The following is an 18586-nucleotide window of genomic DNA, read 5'->3' as shown; positions in this document are numbered from 1 at the left end:
ACTTGATTCCTTCCCTGATACCTCCCTCATCTCTGCTTGCCCCCTTCTCGTTTCGGGCTGTTGCTAAGACACACCACAGAACTCTGGCAGCTCAGTTGCCTTGCGGTATTTACACATGATAACAAGCAGGCTGTGCATGCTATCAATAAGTGGGTGGGCAGTGACTTATTTGGACGTTACGAAAATGATTACTCTCATAACTGAATATATGTGTACTGCACCCCGGGGTACGTTAATGAGTCCACTGAAAACGTGCACCAAATCTTACAGAGCATAGCTACTTGTGACTTAGCAGTCATATTAGCTAATCTTAGCTGCATCTTAAAGGTTGCAGTTATCAAAGTGAGTTTCAAATAATGAAGCCTTGATCTCAGAAGGACAGGGAAGGAATTGCACATGCATAATGGTCCATTTTTTAAGTGAGTGGGTTAAAGTAAGGCTCTGGGGTTTCTGTTATGGCTTTATTAATGTGTTTTCTTTAAAACTTGTTAGACACTAAATAACATTACAGACGGTCCCACAGTGATATGTCAAATTTAGAATGATTTTTGTGCTTATTCTAAATCTGGCCCCTCCTACATAAAAGACCCAGGCGAGCATAGCTCTTCGGAGTGCTTCAATAATAAACACTCTCCAAATCTTTCACTGGTGCACCCTGGGGATGCCTGCAGCATTCTACGCACGCTCAAGTGACTTCAACGCGCAGGTGGTATGCTCAAGTATTCTCTGAAGAAGCTCTGCACCACTCCTCCAGAAACGCCTCTGGCATCTCTGCATTAGTTCGGATGTGAAAGGTCACCAGGCTCAAAAAGGGCTTTTATAACCTTCAAATGCCCCAGGGCTAGCATAAAATGGCTCAGAGTAATTCTAAAGCAAGCTGGTCATTCAGGTCTGAGTGGTACTCTTGTCTTTGCCAGGGTAGCTCAGTGAGCTGGAAGCTCACCCCAACAAATTGGATGATTTATGTTCACAGTCTTCAATCCTATAATGACAAACAGAGTGCCACTAAATTGGGTAATATAACACCCAATATTTACAGAGTTTACAAAGGGCAGTAAAACTATGTGAACTTTTATTATTACTGATGTGCAATTGCCAAAACGCCAAAACTACAATCGGGTTCTCCAGCTCCAAAGTTGGCAGCACTGGCCATTGTGCAACATCCTCACTCCTGACTTGTTTTACGTTCTTTCTACCCCTGCCTGTTTAATGGTATCCAATACCCACCACCATGTCCCTGTTTCTTCTCCTCCTCCCGCCTGCCCCATCTCTACTAATTATCCTGACAGAAGGAAAAAAAAAGTGCTATGAAGCAGCTAGCGCTGGCTGCTTCACAGCGCTATTTTTCATCACTGTTATCCACACTCAACTGTGACCTGTTACTCACTACTACTCACACCCTGACCACCCCAAGCTAATTGGGTCCCATCACCCAGAAGTATCAATGTCTACCATTGTCCACAATCTTGTGGTTTTAGATTCTATTTTAGGTTGGTGGTTTAGGTTCAATTTCTAAAACATTTCCAACCCTTTTATGTTTTTTACACCTCACCATTCTGCTGCATATCAACATGCCTTACTCTCTCTTTGTGCCCATTTGGTATGCCTTTCCAATTGCCGGGCAGCAACTTCCCTTGACCGATCCCGCCTCTTCCTTGGAACCTTAACTCGCACCACCATTGGCTGATTGCCTTTTGATGAGAGCTAAGCTGTCACTGTTGAACAACTTGGAGAAATGTTGCTTGCCTCGGCGCCTGAGCAGTCCTCGAAGACCTCATTTATTTACTTAAATACCGAGCACTGGAATGCACCAAAAAGGACACCTCACTGCACTCATCACGTGGGACCAGAAATCTCCCCACAACCCGCCTTCTACCACTTTTTAAAAGATACATGATTTAGCTTTATTGTTGTTTCTGAAGTGCAAACTTTTGAACATGCTTTTAAGCTGAATACCTTGCTTGCCTATGGTCTATATCCTTACTAGGGAAGTGTTTAATGAAGTGTACAAGTTGTTAAAAAGAAATGTACCTTTGTAGCAGGGGTGGGTACTTCTGCGATTTACTGCTTCTTTAAAGGCTTTTTATATAAGTTGAAAATGTGTTATATTGTAATAAAAATAGTTTCCATTAGGTGATATCGAATATTTTTGCAACCCGTGTCATGGGGGAGGGGAATATATTAAGGAACACAATATCACTTGCTGCTTAAGGAACATAAGCAGCAAGTGTGCACTATGCTCCATCCAGATTCAGAATATGTTTTATCCAGATCACAGACAGTACGCTGAACCGTGAGCCCAAAGGCTTGTTGGGTCTGTCCTCTGCAGACCGCGTTTATTCGCAGCTAAACTACATCCATGTTTACTCCTTAAATGGTTTACCGCCAAGAAAATGCCTTCCAAGGCAACCAGCGACTGATGAACAGATCCAGACTCTATTGCGAGAGAACCCCCCAATCGATATACATGCCCTGCTCTGAAGAGAGTCATACTCACTTATGCAGCTCTAAGTAGGTGTGACTCCATGTGCTACATAGTCAGCATGGTGAGCTCCGCTGGCCCATCGCAAGGCGTTCTTTTTCAGTATCACTTAACACCCTAACAGTACCACATTGCCAAAGCAATTAGCTCACCCATCTTGGCATTGCCAATGCTTGATTTTATAGGGATTAGGTCATATTAGAAACCTGTATCCCTCCTAACGTTGTGTCGAGACGTGATTCAGATCAATCTCAGATTGTGCCCATGCGTTTTGCTAACCAAAAGTACATCGGGTCAAATTGTTAGTGTCAGGAGTCAGTACCATTAATAACAAATAGTTTATCTTAGCAAGACTCATTGGTCTAGTAGTTTTCTTATTTCTTCGCATTGCTCATGCCTGCAGGATATCAGTATATGCAAAATCAGATATTGGGGAATGGACAGGGCAAAGCTTACTGGTATATCATATTATCACATTTCAGTGTCACATGAAGTGTATGGTACTTGATTTTTCCTAAACATGAACTGGCATCTCTAGTCTTTCTAGTCTCTCAGTGCTGTTAAAAAAAAGTGTAAAACTCTTCTAATGATTTATCTACAATAGCTGTATCTTGTCATCAACATTCGTCATTATAATGGTGATCTGATAGCAATAAGCGCTTCAAAGAAACATTTACCAATTCTGCAGCAGAGGGTGACCATTAAACTGTTTGGTCAGTTGATACAGCTCAGGTCTCCTTAGTTTCAATAGCCCTGAAAAGCGCAGAGTTGCTTATAGGCAAGTGAAGTGATATCTGATGCAGAGTCTAGCAGCGCCATATCACTTGTTCAGTCAATAGAGTTCTTTGGCAAGCGGTCAGAAGACGGCAACGCTAAATTGAAAGTATGTAGGAGGTATTTTAACACTGGCACATTTTATATTTCTGAAGAAAAGAGTACAGGAGCAAGGAGTTCAAGAAAGGAACATTCAGCATTCATGTTTTAATGGTCAATGTAAGTTGTTATCCACACATTGCTGTATGTCTTTTTCACCAGCTCTTTGCAGCTGCTTGTACTATTTCCTCCTTCACCTCAAAGGTTCTCATAAATTCAGTAGCGTTTTTGCCTTTATTTTAGGCTACCAACCTTACATGTTCAGAATGCGCCAACCTTACTGCACAGCTCAGCTTAAAATTGTACTGAGCTCGTCAGAACCAAGAGTGAAATGAAAGTCACTCCAGCAGGACTGCTCAATTTCAGTGGGGAGTTTTGGTAAGAATACCCAATCAGGCATTTGTTCTGTGGCACCGCCCATCCCCCACTTCTCTCTCACTCTCTCTCTCTCTCTCTCTCTCTCTCTCTCTCTCTCTCTTTGTCTCTTGCTGTTTGTTTGCTCTTTCCCTCTGTCTTTGTCTCACTCTCTCATGCTTGCTCCTTGCTTGCTCTTTCTCTCTGTCTTTCTCACACACTCTTGGCCCAAGCTTTATATGTGCTGTGTTCTCTGCCCCTGCTCATGCTGGTAAGAGAGATATAATAGTTTCATTGTTCACAGATGATTGAAAATTAGGCCATCACTGGGTGAATTGACTGTGTATCTTGAGTAACATGGTGCTTATTTTTTTCATTTGAAATTACAAAATGAGATTGAATTGCTAATTTCAGAAATTGGACTTGTAAAACAATGCTCATGCGTTGCTCCAACACGCACTGTTGTCGTTTTAGTAAACAAAGGAGATGTGTCCTATAATCTAATTGGGTCAATACCCAATTTGATTCTAAATGGATGTTTTTTGTGTTATTACTCCCTAAGTCCTCATTCTACTAATGGCATTTGTTCTTGCTGCTCGATTCTAGTTGGAATGTGGGACTGTTCAGCTATTTGTTTTATGTGTGGAGTTCTCTGCCCTGACTATGGAGTCTCCGCAGTCATAAACTTACTTTTGAAACAGAGTTAGAGAGTATAAAAAGCATTCTTACACAAAAGTGTTTGTTTACCTTTGTGAATTAGGTCCTCTACTTGCCTCTTGCTTGCTTTCTCTGTCTCTCTCTTTCACTGTCTCTCAAAAACCTGCAGACTCTCTGGCTCTTGTTCTTGTCCACACCAAATACAGGAGATAGGCAGCAGTGTTGATGACTGTTGTAAGGTTTAGTGAAAAGGGAATGCAAACCAGAGAGGGGCATATTATGTGATAAAGATTGTTAGAATCATTGAGTTGTTGTGCACAGATGAATAATGCCCGCTAGATAAAATTCACCATTTGTGTATGGCAGGATAATACCTCAGCCACTGTCATAAAAAGGACGAAAAATACCTGCAGCGAGCATGGTGTCATTATAAAATGTTTGCAAATGCTCTCCCATTTGATTATCTCAATTTGTAGTCCATCTATGGGCTGTAATGTTGATCTCAGGTTGTATGCTATGTCATAGAAATAGTACAAGTTTGTTGGAAAATGGGTTATTAGTAGTGGTAAGTACACAACTAACACTGGCAATAGGTACACTAACACGTTACTGAGTCCTAAAAAGGGTCTCCATAAATTAGTCCTTTGCTCAGCCCTTGGTAGGTGACAACAAGCAATAAGGTTTAACTCGTGAGACAGGCAAGTAAAGCATTTAAAAACTCCAATACAGTAAATAAGTAAGACACAACACAGAATAAAAATCCCACATCAGTTTATAAAACTAGTAAATAGTTGTATCTTTTTAAAATGACATCAAAATGACCAATTTAGAGGACCGGAGATATGAATTTTTAAAGATTAAACACTTTCTCATGCTTAGAAACATAAATCGCCACTCTGGGACACCTAGTGACGCTTGACCAGGACAAGGTCATAGTTTCAGGCTGACTGTGATGGATCCCTGCTCGGATTCGCTAAGCGGGAGGCCCTGGTTAAAAATGTACCTTCGCACTTAGAAACGTTTCTGGGGATTTTTCTCCCAAGGGCCCTCGCTGCTCTTCACCAGGTCAGATTCAATGAAGTTTTGCTGGCGTGACTTTCAGGGAGCTCCCGGTAAAATCCTAGAAAATGGACTTCCGCAGGCGAACTTGGAATCTGGGCTGGATCGCTGTCTTTGGTGGCTGGCTTTGCCCTCGCTGTCAACTCAATCACTTTATGGAGCTTTTTTCTAAAAGTTCCCAAAACTTTCCCAAACTTCTGAAAGTCCTTCCTTTTTAAGTTCCCACGGTCCAAAAAACAATCCAAGGGTCTGGAATCTCCTAGATGGTCCTTGGTAGGCCTAAACTACTTCCCACAATGCACTTTGTCAACCCCTTAAAAGTCCACCGGATACACTCCAAGAGGGGGGTCTGTGGCTAGAAATGGGTCAGTTAAGCTCTGTTAACCTGTAGCTGAAGGGAGTCTACTCCTTACTCCTTTTTGAAGTAAGGTAAAGTCCTCAGTGGTCTAGTACCAGATAGTGCAGCAGGTGCAATCTTCACCAAGCAGGCGCCTAAGTGCAAATAAAGATTCCAGCTGAACAGTCCTCCTTCTTCTTGTAGTTGCAGGCAGCAGAACTGAGAGGCTATGCACCTCTCACATATTTATTATCAGCGTCTGGGCATCAATAGGGGGACACCCCTGACCAATGGAATGCAGGGTGTCACCCAGGCCCACGACTCTTTCCTCCAAAGTGTGGTATCTTCTTGGCCGAGGAAGCACTTTTCTTCCCAAATTCATGATGGCTGAGATTCCAGCAGAGCAGTAGGAGCTAACTAAACCAACTCTCAGTGTGGCTCATTTCTATAGCTCTCCTCCCCCCAACATCTGCCAATTCCTTCCTTAAGCCTGCTATCTAGCTGGGGTACGGGTGACTGGGGTAGGCAGGCCTGGCATTCCCTACCTGCCCTGTCCTCCTTTGAAGCTTCATGCTTTAAGACCCTTCCCCTTTGCCCTGGCATTCTTGTGTAGCTGCAGAGCTCTCTCCAGCAGATAGCCTCTGTCTCCTACATAGCCACTTATCACCTAATTAAGACAGCCTTGCTAAGCCTGTTAGCACTGACCAGTCAGGCAGTGGTGGCTGCTGCTTAATGGAAGTGGTGAGCGGGGGGTGAAAAATAAAACAAATGAAACAAATCACTTACCTGCAGGCTGGCTGCCACCTCTCGGTCCTCCTCGAGTGACTGCCTCCAGAAGCAGGAAGCACACAGGCTCCCAAACTCCCCAAGCCTATCACAACGTCAGTAACGGCCTGTTATGGGAATTCTGTGGGGCGGAAAGGGGAGGGGTGAGGGGCATGGTGGGGGGTAGTAAACACCAGAATATGGATGATCAGAGGTAAGTAAAAAATTAAATAAATAAAACTAATTTTGTTGTGCGCACTGCATCACATTTTGCGCTGCAGTGCGCACTAAAGAATTCATTTTATTTATTTAAATGTTTACATACCTCCGATCATCCACATTCCAGTGTTTACTGCCCCCCACTCTGCCCCTCCCCTTCCCCGCCTTTCCACCCCACAGAACTCCCATGACAGGCTGTTACTGCACAACGTTGCTGTCGCCCAGCCGCGGTCCATGCAGGTAACCGCGGATGGGTGGTGGGGCTGTGTAAGAGGGGATTTCGAGGCACGTTGCTGAGGGAAAATTAAATAAATAATTAATTTCCCCTCAGCATCGTCCCTCGAAATCCCCCCTTACAAGGCGCACCAACCCACCGCTGTTACCTGCACTGACCGCAGCTGCTATTTCCTTCCCCATGAAATCTATTTTGTGACATTCAAAATTGTAGATATTGACGTTTCGTATGTATGGTTTGTTTGAGAGAGTGAGTTTTGAATGTGAATGTTGATCAACTACGTATGAGTGTTTGTTTTTCCACTAATGTGTATTTTTATGAAAATGTAATTTTTATGAATATTGTATCCTGTATTGTTTGTCTTTGCTAACTGTTTTGAATCTTTGGTGAACTTTAACCAACGAATTTATAAAAAAAAATTCATAAAAATAAAAGTGATTTAATCTGTGAAATTCCTTCTCAATTCGCACTTAGTTTAATTCTTTGCGCGTAGGAAATTGAAGCTAAATAGAAGTCACAGTACTGGCTTTTGCGTTGTTTTATAGTGCTAAAGAGGCTTGGCCTTACTGTGGGAAGCCCACACCCAGTGTTGTTTTCTCACCAGCATGACAACAGCATCACGATTGGTCTGAGCTCCATGATTTGGCACTCAGACAGGGACTGGGAGCCTGTGCATGTTCTCCGAGGGTGGTACAGTACAGCCGGGTGGAGATCATGCTAAGTGTGCATGACTGTTTGGCTGGCCCAACACAGCTGGCCAGACGTCTTGCGCACTTAATAAGAGCCCACCACTCCTCCCCCTGCTCTGGATAGCCCAGTCCCGCCCTGCCCTGCAACAAGAACTAGCAAGTATGGAAAAATAAAATGCTATCAACATTACGTTATTATCATTTTATTTTTCCTTTTTTTATTGCTCACAGAGCAGTGGGGCACCACTCTTCCGTCTTAGCAGAGGAGCCACCACTGCAAAAAGGGAAGACTGCAGGAAGGCTGGATTTTGGCTTACAGACAAGAAAGTGTTGTAATCTGTTTTCTGTACAAGTTTTGATAAATTCAACAAGAGCAATCTGTTGGATTTTTCAATACCATTCTGATATTTGGATTCTATTGCCAGCAATAATTATAGGTGCATAAAATATTGCAAAGTTAGCCAATGGGCAGAGTGTCTACAATGGGAAAATAAAAAAATGAGCTGATTTCCTGCCCAGGGATTATTAAATAACTTTTACAAGGACCCTGCTCATAATTACAGGACCCCCCCACCCCTAGTACACCTAGGGGAGACCTGGGGGTTGCCTAATATGTAAAAATGATGTAGATCAATAATTCTCAGTGCCCTCAGTACAAACTTTGACTTTGCAGGGGATTTCCCATACTGAGGAAAAATAAAATTGTCAGTTTTCCCTCACCAGGGTTTATAAACCATCTTTTATAGTGACCCTGCTTACAGTTATTTGTCCCGCACCCCTGAAACATCTAAGAGAGACCCTGTATAGTGTTGCTTTTACAGTGCCCCTGTCATCAAAGTCAAGGATCCAAGACAGGGCTCTGGATTGGACCACCTCCTTCCTATCCGGCAGGACCCAGAGCGTCCGCCTCCCCCATTCCGTTCCAAAGCCTCAGAGATCCTCTGCGGCATACCCCAGGGATCCTCCCTCAACCAGACGCTGTTCAACATTTACATGGCCCCGCTCGCACACATAGCCTGACAGCACAACCTCAACATAATCTCCTACGCCGACGACACTCAGCTGATCCTCTCCCTCACCAAGGACCCCATCACCGCCAAAGCCAACCTCCAGGAAGGAATGAAGGCAATCGTCTACTGGATGAAGACCAGCCGTTTGAAGCTGAACTCAGACAAGACAGAGGTCCTCATCTCGGCTCCAACCCTTCAGCCAGGGATGACTCCTGGTGGCTGACGGCACTGGGTGCAGCCCCGAAACCCACCGACCACGCACGCAACCTGGGAATTACCCTCGACTCAAGGCTCTCAACGCTCTCAATGACCAAGCAAGTCAATGCCATCTACTCCTCCTGCTTCAATACCCTCTGCATGCTCCGCAAGATCTACAGAGGGAGCCCGACAGATACAAGAAAGACAGTCACCCAGGCCCTCGTCAGCAGCAGACTCGACTACGGAAACACCCTCTATGCAGGAGCCCCGACCAAGTTCATTAAATGACTACAATGCATCCAAAACGCCTTGGCACGACTGATTCACGACATAACATGCCGGGGCCACAACATCCCACACCTGAGAAACCTGCACTGACTCCCCGTCAACAAGAGGATATCCTTCAAGCTCCTCACCCACACACACAAGGCACTCCAAAAGACCGGCCCAGCCTACCTCAACAGACGGCTCTCCTTCTACATCCCCAACCGCCAGCTACTCTCCGCCGACCTCTCACTCGCCACCGTCCCGTGCATCCGAAGAACAACCACCGGTGGGAGATCCTTCTCCCACCTCGCCGCCAAGACATGGAACACCCTCCCACTGAGCCTATGACAGACCCAAGACCTGCTGACCTTCAGGAGGATACTTAAGACCTGGCTGTTCGATCAGTAGCCCCCCAGCACCTTAAGACCCTCGCAGGTATATAGTGCACTTTACAAATGATTGATTGATTGATTTAAAGTCAATTTTGCAGTGAATTTACTTTTTAAAAGCAGTGCTGCAAATCATTGCTGCTTTTAAAATGACCTCAGGCTCTCAGCAGTGCACACATGTAAGTGGAGAAATGGCTCCTGTCTTCTAAACTGCCAGGCCCTAATATATACTAGGGGCTTAAAGGAAGTTTTCATCCCCTTGCCCTATTATCAACTAGGGACTTATGGGGTAGGCCATTCAAATTATAAGTGTGCATCAATGCACATGTGTGTGTTTAACATAGCACTGGCCCTCAGTTTGACTAGCAGGGCTCAGAGCACTGTCAGAGTCACCTACTATCAGTACCAGTTTGCACAAGAAGCTGGGGGTGAACTGCTCAAAAGGGTGACTTTCTAGCACAACTTTTTTTTGTGAAATTGGTAGAACAAGGTTGCAACTGTATATGAAGCGTGTTAGTGGCAAAGCCTGTTACATTCTGTAAGCCCTGGAAGGAACCCAACAGCCGCTAAACATACATGGCTCGATGTATGAAGCATTTTTGCAGTTCCAAATAGCCCGATTCAGAGAATTGGGCTGTTTGCAATTGTAAATAGGCTTTTTCTAATTCATCAAACATTTTTGCAGTCAATAATAGCCCGATTCGTGGAATTCTGCGGTTTGCAATTGCAAATAGTCTTTTTCTAATTCATCAAACCCAACCTGTGATAGTTCAGTAACACATTACCAAATCACAATTAGGGCTTCCAAGCTTATAGCAATTTGGTATTTGGAAAAAGCATGTTAGCGCATCCCTTCCAAATACCAAATTAGTGTGCGTAGAAATGTGGTCGCAAAACACTTGGGGCCAGATGTACGACCATGACAATTTGTGACTCGCAAATTGCGCTCGATTGCAAGTCGCACTTTGCGAATCGCAAAATGCAATGTACAACAGTGTCTGAGACACTGTTTGTGATTCTCAATGGGGTTGCAAATTGCATGCCTCATCAATATTCATGAGGCACTTGCAATTTGCGACCCCATTGGGAATGGCTCGCCCGCCCATGGATGGTGGCCTACTGGGCTCAGCAGACCTCCATGCCTGGGGCTGCTTTTAAATAAAGCAGTGTTTTTTAATGCAGCCCGTTTTCCTTAAAGGAAAATGGGATGCATTTTAAAAAAAAATAAAAAATGAAACGTTTTTGTTTCATTTTTTTAAGGGCAGGTAGTGGTCCTTGGGACCACTGCCTGCCCCTAAAAATATTTTCCCCTGTATTTGCAAAGAGGAAGCGGTCCCATGGGGACCCATTCCCATTTGCAAGTGCATTACCACCCTCTTGAAGAGGGCGGTAAATTGTTGTGCAACCGCAATTGTGGTCGCAAAAATATTCATACATGTGGTAGAGAGTCGCTATCAGGAAGAGACGCCCTTGAAACACCCTTTCCTAATAGCTAACCCATTTGCGCATGCAATTTAGGGTTGTATATCTGGCCATTATTCTTTACCGCCAACTGAAAGTTGGGGTTTAACATGTTCGCATATGGGAATGGATGCCCCAGGGACACCTTTAACTTTGAGAATGTTTAAATATATAAATTTTAGGAGCAGGCAGTGGTCCCACAGACTGTTGGGCACATCTCCTTTGTTTCCTAAAACTAAGACAGAGCATGTTGCAGCAAAATGTGAGCATTTTATGATCAGTCCCATTTCTGAAATTAGCAATTCAAAGCTCATTTCGTAATTTAAAATGAAAAAATAAGCACCATATTACTCAAGATACACAGCCAATTCACCCAGCGATTGCTTCATTTTTAATCATCTGCGAACAATGAAACTATTCTATCTCTCTTAGCAGCATGAGTCACAAAACAATTGTGTATCTGTGTGTGCATAAGCATACACTTAAACACAGCAGCGTAGTGTTTCAATGGATGCCTAGATGTGTGAGATTCACGTAGGGGTTCGATTTTCCTCTAACCCCACAAGCATCTATTCTCCTTAATGTGGAAAACATGGATGGATATAATTATGGTTCAGAAACGTTTCTTAATATATAGGTTACAAATGCTGTCACATTCATATAATTCTTTCTTTAATTAAAAGTCCTCCCTTACATCTTTCACCCTTCTTAAATGTTATCCTTTCCACATTAACTGTACCACTTTACCTAAGGGAGTGGTAGAACCGGATACCCATGCTCCCCTACAAGCAATGGTGACACTGGGCTCGGCCGGACACTTAGTAAAATGGCTCTATCAGGCGATAATGGAGATGATGGCCCACCATTGCCTTGCCCAAGGGAGAGGTGGGAAGGCACACTGAATAGGCAATTGACGGAGAACGAATAGGAGAAGGTTCTGAGAAGCCTCAAAAAGGTGTCTAGAAACGCAGATTTTAAATTCCTACAGTTTAATGTACTCCACAGAACTTATCTCACCCCACATCGGCTGAACGTGGTATATGGGGTGGTTGAACAAGATTGTGCCAGATGTTCACAGAGGGATGCAGACTTTGACCGTATGGGAATTACAGCTTATTGGACCAAGGTGCTAGACATGATCAATGGGGTAGTGTCCCAGAACTTGGCATGCACCCCAGAGACTTGTCTCCTAGGTTTATTCCTGAAGACCCAAATCCAAACGGCTGGGGCTTAGATATGTGGATTTGGCATTGCTCCTGGCTAGGAGAAGAATAGCAAAGCAGACTCCCTTAGTGATCAAGTGGGAAGACAATGTAGCTTGTTGGGCGCGAGCTAAGGAGAGGGCTTTGATTAAAGAAGATAGAATCACAAAACGATGTAGACTGCTAGCAGAACCCTGGGCTGATATAGTGAAGGCATGGGAAACACAACACTTGCCTGCACGATCCTCGCATACACACTCAGCAGACTCTGATGTCTTGGAAGGGCCCCACACACCTGCACCTTTTCCACAGAGTGATGGGTGAAGATTGTCCACGTAGATTGGGATTCATATGGAGTGGAGGAGGTAGAGATGGGCACCCAGGTGAAACATCGAAATGGGTTTGGATGTGGGCTCCCTTCTCCCGCACCCTCTTACATGGGCCACCCCAATCCCACAGGCAGCCTTGGCCCATAAATATAAGCAGTTACTTGGACTACAGACCACCAGGGCTGGACTGGCCTTAGCGGGCACCAGGCGTTTCCCCGGTGGGCTGCTAGTGTGGGGGCCGATTTTGGCCTCTGGGGGCCATTTTTGTTACAGGATCGTTTTTGCAGCATAGCTGCAAATTCGGCTCCTGTAACAAAATCGGCTGAAACTGGCCCTGGCAAACAGCTCAGCTGTTCGCAGAGGGGCTGGCCAAGCTCTTTGCCAGGGCCAGTTTTGGTTCCCAATCCGGCCCTGCAGACCACTGGCAGTATTGTAGTGTATTATTTACAACAAGGGGTGGTGATGGACAGAGTCTCTGAATTAAGCAGAGTACTCTCACCCAGTCAAGAGATCAGGGCTAGATCCAACACCGTTTTTTAGCTCATTGCACCATCCCAGTTTCAGAACCTGGCTGTATGCAAATTAGTCTGTCCCTGGCCCAGTGCATCATGGGAACAGGGCAGACCAGACTACAAAAGCCAATTCTTACACTGGGAAGGAAACAAGCTTCCGGGGACCGGTTTCTGCCATTTCAGGCGTCTTCGGCCCGGCTTGCTTGAATCCTGATGGTGCAATGAGCAAGGGACTCACATCTGAGTATACCCTTCCACGCTTAGGGTGGACAAAATTATTTACAACAAGGGGTGGTGATGGACAGAGTCTCTGAATTAAGCAGAGTACTCTCACCCAGTCAAGAGATCAGGGCTAGATCCAACACCGTTTTTTAGCTCATTGCACCATCCCAGTTTCAGAACCTGGCTGTATGCAAATTAGTCTGTCCCTGGCCCAGTGCATCATGGGAACAGGGCAGACCAGACTACAAAAGCCAATTCTTACACTGGGAAGGAAACAAGCTTCCGGGGACCGGTTTCTGCCATTTCAGGCGTCTTCGGCCCGGCTTGCTTGAATCCTGATGGTGCAATGAGCAAGGGACTCACATCTGAGTATACCCTTCCACGCTTAGGGTGGACAAAATTATTTACAACAAGGGGTGGTGATGGACAGAGTCTCTGAATTAAGCAGAGTACTCTCACCCAGTCAAGAGATCAGGGCTAGATCCAACACCGTTTTTTAGATCATTGCACCATCCCAGTTTCAGAACCTGGCTGTATGCAAATTAGTCTGTCCCTGGCCCAGTGCATCATGGGAACAGGGCAGACCAGACTACAAAAGCCAATTCTTACACTGGGAAGGAAACAAGCTTCCGGGGACCGGTTTCTGCCATTTCAGGCGTCTTCGGCCCGGCTTGCTTGAATCCTGATGGTGCAATGAGCAAGGGACTCACATCTGAGTATACCCTTCCACGCTTAGGGTGGACAAAATTATTTACAACAAGGGGTGGTGATGGACAGAGTCTCTGAATTAAGCAGAGTACTCTCACCCAGTCAAGAGATCAGGGCTAGATCCAACACCGTTTTTTAGCTCATTGCACCATCCCAGTTTCAGAACCTGGCTGTATGCAAATTAGTCTGTCCCTGGCCCAGTGCATCATGGGAACAGGGCAGACCAGACTACAAAAGCCAATTCTTACACTGGGAAGGAAACAAGCTTCCGGGGACCGGTTTCTGCCATTTCAGGCGTCTTCGGCCCGGCTTGCTTGAATCCTGATGGTGCAATGAGCAAGGGACTCACATCTGAGTATACCCTTCCACGCTTAGGGTGGACAAAATTATTTACAACAAGGGGTGGTGATGGACAGAGTCTCTGAATTAAGCAGAGTACTCTCACCCAGTCAAGAGATCAGGGCTAGATCCAACACCGTTTTTTAGCTCATTGCACCATCCCAGTTTCAGAACCTGGCTGTATGCAAATTAGTCTGTCCCTGGCCCAGTGCATCATGGGAACAGGGCAGACCAGACTACAAAAGCCAATTCTTACACTGGGAAGGAAACAAGCTTCCGGGGACCGGTTTCTGCCATTTCAGGCGTCTTCGGCCCGGCTTGCTTGAATCCTGATGGTGCAATGAGCAAGGGACTCACATCTGAGTATACCCTTCCACGCTTAGGGTGGACAAAATTATTTACAACAAGGGGTGGTGATGGACAGAGTCTCTGAATTAAGCAGAGTACTCTCACCCAGTCAAGAGATCAGGGCTAGATCCAACACCGTTTTTTAGCTCATTGCACCATCCCAGTTTCAGAACCTGGCTGTATGCAAATTAGTCTGTCCCTGGCCCAGTGCATCATGGGAACAGGGCAGACCAGACTACAAAAGCCAATTCTTACACTGGGAAGGAAACAAGCTTCCGGGGACCGGTTTCTGCCATTTCAGGCGTCTTCGGCCCGGCTTGCTTGAATCCTGATGGTGCAATGAGCAAGGGACTCACATCTGAGTATACCCTTCCACGCTTAGGGTGGACAAAATTATTTACAACAAGGGGTGGTGATGGACAGAGTCTCTGAATTAAGCAGAGTACTCTCACCCAGTCAAGAGATCAGGGCTAGATCCAACACCGTTTTTTAGCTCATTGCACCATCCCAGTTTCAGAACCTGGCTGTATGCAAATTAGTCTGTCCCTGGCCCAGTGCATCATGGGAACAGGGCAGACCAGACTACAAAAGCCAATTCTTACACTGGGAAGGAAACAAGCTTCCGGGGACCGGTTTCTGCCATTTCAGGCGTCTTCGGCCCGGCTTGCTTGAATCCTGATGGTGCAATGAGCAAGGGACTCACATCTGAGTATACCCTTCCACGCTTAGGGTGGACAAAATTATTTACAACAAGGGGTGGTGATGGACAGAGTCTCTGAATTAAGCAGAGTACTCTCACCCAGTCAAGAGATCAGGGCTAGATCCAACACCGTTTTTTAGCTCATTGCACCATCCCAGTTTCAGAACCTGGCTGTATGCAAATTAGTCTGTCCCTGGCCCAGTGCATCATGGGAACAGGGCAGACCAGACTACAAAAGCCAATTCTTACACTGGAAAGGAAACAAGCTTCCAGGGACCGGTTTCTGCCATTTCAGGCGTCTTCGGCCCGGCTTGCTTGAATCCTGATGGTGCAATGAGCAAGGGACTCACATCTGAGTATACCCTTCCACGCTTAGGGTGGACAAAATTATTTACAACAAGGGGTGGTGATGGACAGAGTCTCTGAATTAAGCAGAGTACTCTCACCCAGTCAAGAGATCAGGGCTAGATCCAACACCGTTTTTTAGCTCATTGCACCATCCCAGTTTCAGAACCTGGCTGTATGCAAATTAGTCTGTCCCTGGCCCAGTGCATCATGGGAACAGGGCAGACCAGACTACAAAAGCCAATTCTTACACTGGGAAGGAAACAAGCTTCCGGGGACCGGTTTCTGCCATTTCAGGCGTCTTCGGCCCGGCTTGCTTGAATCCTGATGGTGCAATGAGCAAGGGACTCACATCTGAGTATACCCTTCCACGCTTAGGGTGGACAAAATTATTTACAACAAGGGGTGGTGATGGACAGAGTCTCTGAATTAAGCAGAGTACTCTCACCCAGTCAAGAGATCAGGGCTAGATCCAACACCGTTTTTTAGCTCATTGCACCATCCCAGTTTCAGAACCTGGCTGTATGCAAATTAGTCTGTCCCTGGCCCAGTGCATCATGGGAACAGGGCAGACCAGACTACAAAAGCCAATTCTTACACTGAGCTAAAAAACGGTGATGGATCAAGCCCTGATCTGTTGACTGGGTAGGAGTGTTCTGATTAACTCAGATACTCTGTCCATCACCACCCCCTTTTTGTAATTATTTTGGCCACTATGAGTGTGGAAGGGTATGCTCAGACATGAGTCCCTTGCTCATTGCACCATCAGGATTCAAGCAAGCCGGGCCGAAGACGGCTGTAATGCCAGAAACCGGTCCCCGGAAGCTTGTTTCCTTTCCAGTGAAGAATTGGCTTGGTAGTTTGGTCTGCCCTGTTCCCATGATGCACTGGGCCAGGGACAGACTAATTTGCATATAGCCAGGTTCTGAACTGGGATGGTGCAGTGAGCTAAAAAACGGTGATGGATCAAGCCCTGATCTGTTGACTGGGTAGGAGTGTTCTGATTAACTCAGATACTCTGTCCATCACCACCCCCTTTTTGTAATTATTTTGGCCACTATGAGTGTGGAAGGGTATGCTCAGACATGAGTCCCTTGCTCATTGCACCATCAGGATTCAAGCAAGCCGGGCCGAAGACGGCTGTAATGCCAGAAACCGGTCCCCGGAAGCTTGTTTCCTTTCCAGTGAAGAATTGGCTTGGTAGTTTGGTCTGCCCTGTTCCCATGATGCACTGGGCCAGGGACAGACTCATTTGCATATAGCCAGGTTCTGAACTGGGATGGTGCAGTGAGCTAAAAAACGGTGATGGATCAAGCCCTGATCTGTTGACTGGGTAGGAGTGTTCTGATTAACTCAGATACTCTGTCCATCACCACCCCCTTTTTGTAATTATTTTGGCCACTATGAGTGTGGAAGGGTATGCTCAGACATGAGTCCCTTGCTCATTGCACCATCAGGATTCAAGCAAGCCGGGCCGAAGACGGCTGTAATGCCAGAAACCGGTCCCCGGAAGCTTGTTTCCTTTCCAGTGAAGAATTGGCTTGGTAGTTTGGTCTGCCCTGTTCCCATGATGCACTGGGCCAGGGACAGACTAATTTGCATATAGCCAGGTTCTGAACTGGGATGGTGCAGTGAGCTAAAAAACGGTGATGGATCAAGCCCTGATCTGTTGACTGGGTAGGAGTGTTCTGATTAACTCAGATACTCTGTCCATCACCACCCCCCTTTTTGTAATTATTTTGGCCACTATGAGTGTGGAAGGGTATGCTCAGACATGAGTCCCTTGCTCATTGCACCATCAGGATTCAAGCAAGCCGGGCCGAAGACGGCTGTAATGCCAGAAACCGGTCCCCGGAAGCTTGTTTCCTTTCCAGTGAAGAATTGGCTTGGTAGTTTGGTCTGCCCTGTTCCCATGATGCACTGGGCCAGGGACAGACTAATTTGCATATAGCCAGGTTCTGAACTGGGATGGTGCAGTGAGCTAAAAAACGGTGATGGATCAAGCCCTGATCTGTTGACTGGGTAGGAGTGTTCTGATTAACTCAGATACTCTGTCCATCACCACCCCCTTTTTGTAAGTATTGTAGTGTAGCTCCTATTTTCCCAATAGGCTCTGCGCATTGGAATAATATCTACAGCAGTAAAGGCCTAGACCAGACGTTAACTAGGTCTACTACTGTCGATACTAGACTTAATTTTTGGGTTTGCCAGCGTAGCTCAGAGTTCGCTAGAAACTTTCTCGAATGTTCAGGAAAGAATTAACTCCCCTGATTAGACAAGAAGGGATTTAGTTTCTGACAACCATAGAACATGACAACTTTGCTCTCCCCTAATCAAGAGTCAATCTCGAGAGTCGTGTGAGCACAAGGCAATTATTTTACTCAGTCAGTACGTGCATTCTTAGTCTCATCAGATTGTAGAGAAAAGGAAGAGACGGGCGTGTTCAATAAAAAGATGTTATTTATTGATCAGTCTCTTTTCTCGTACAAGAGAAATGGATCGATATTATTGCAATACTTATAGTTAAGTAAAGTGCATACATTAAAAGCAATAGTATAAAATAATACTGTAAAAACATTGATATGGTTTCTGAGCCATATGATGTTTAAAATGATTAAAATATATTTACATACACATATACATTTGACTAAACGTACTCAACTGGTGTTTCTAAATACGCCTACCCCGTGTACCTGACCTAAGTCTAATGCGTGGGCGGGAATAGAAAGTTACAGTTTAAGTTAAGTTTGTTTTTGCCAAGTGAATAACTAAAGAATTCTCCGTGAGGGGTTATTCAGTTCTGTACCTGGAAGTTAGGATGAATGAGGAATGGTGTCTCTTTCTCTGCTCTCGATATTCCAGGCTGCCTGCGAGGGCTGCCCAGAA

Source organism: Lissotriton helveticus, chromosome 6, assembly GCF_964261635.1.
Source record: "Lissotriton helveticus chromosome 6, aLisHel1.1, whole genome shotgun sequence".
In the NCBI taxonomy this organism is placed as follows: Eukaryota; Metazoa; Chordata; class Amphibia; order Caudata; family Salamandridae; genus Lissotriton; species Lissotriton helveticus.
The sequence above is the reverse complement of the archived record's forward strand: the minus strand, read 5'-3'. Positions refer to the sequence as shown.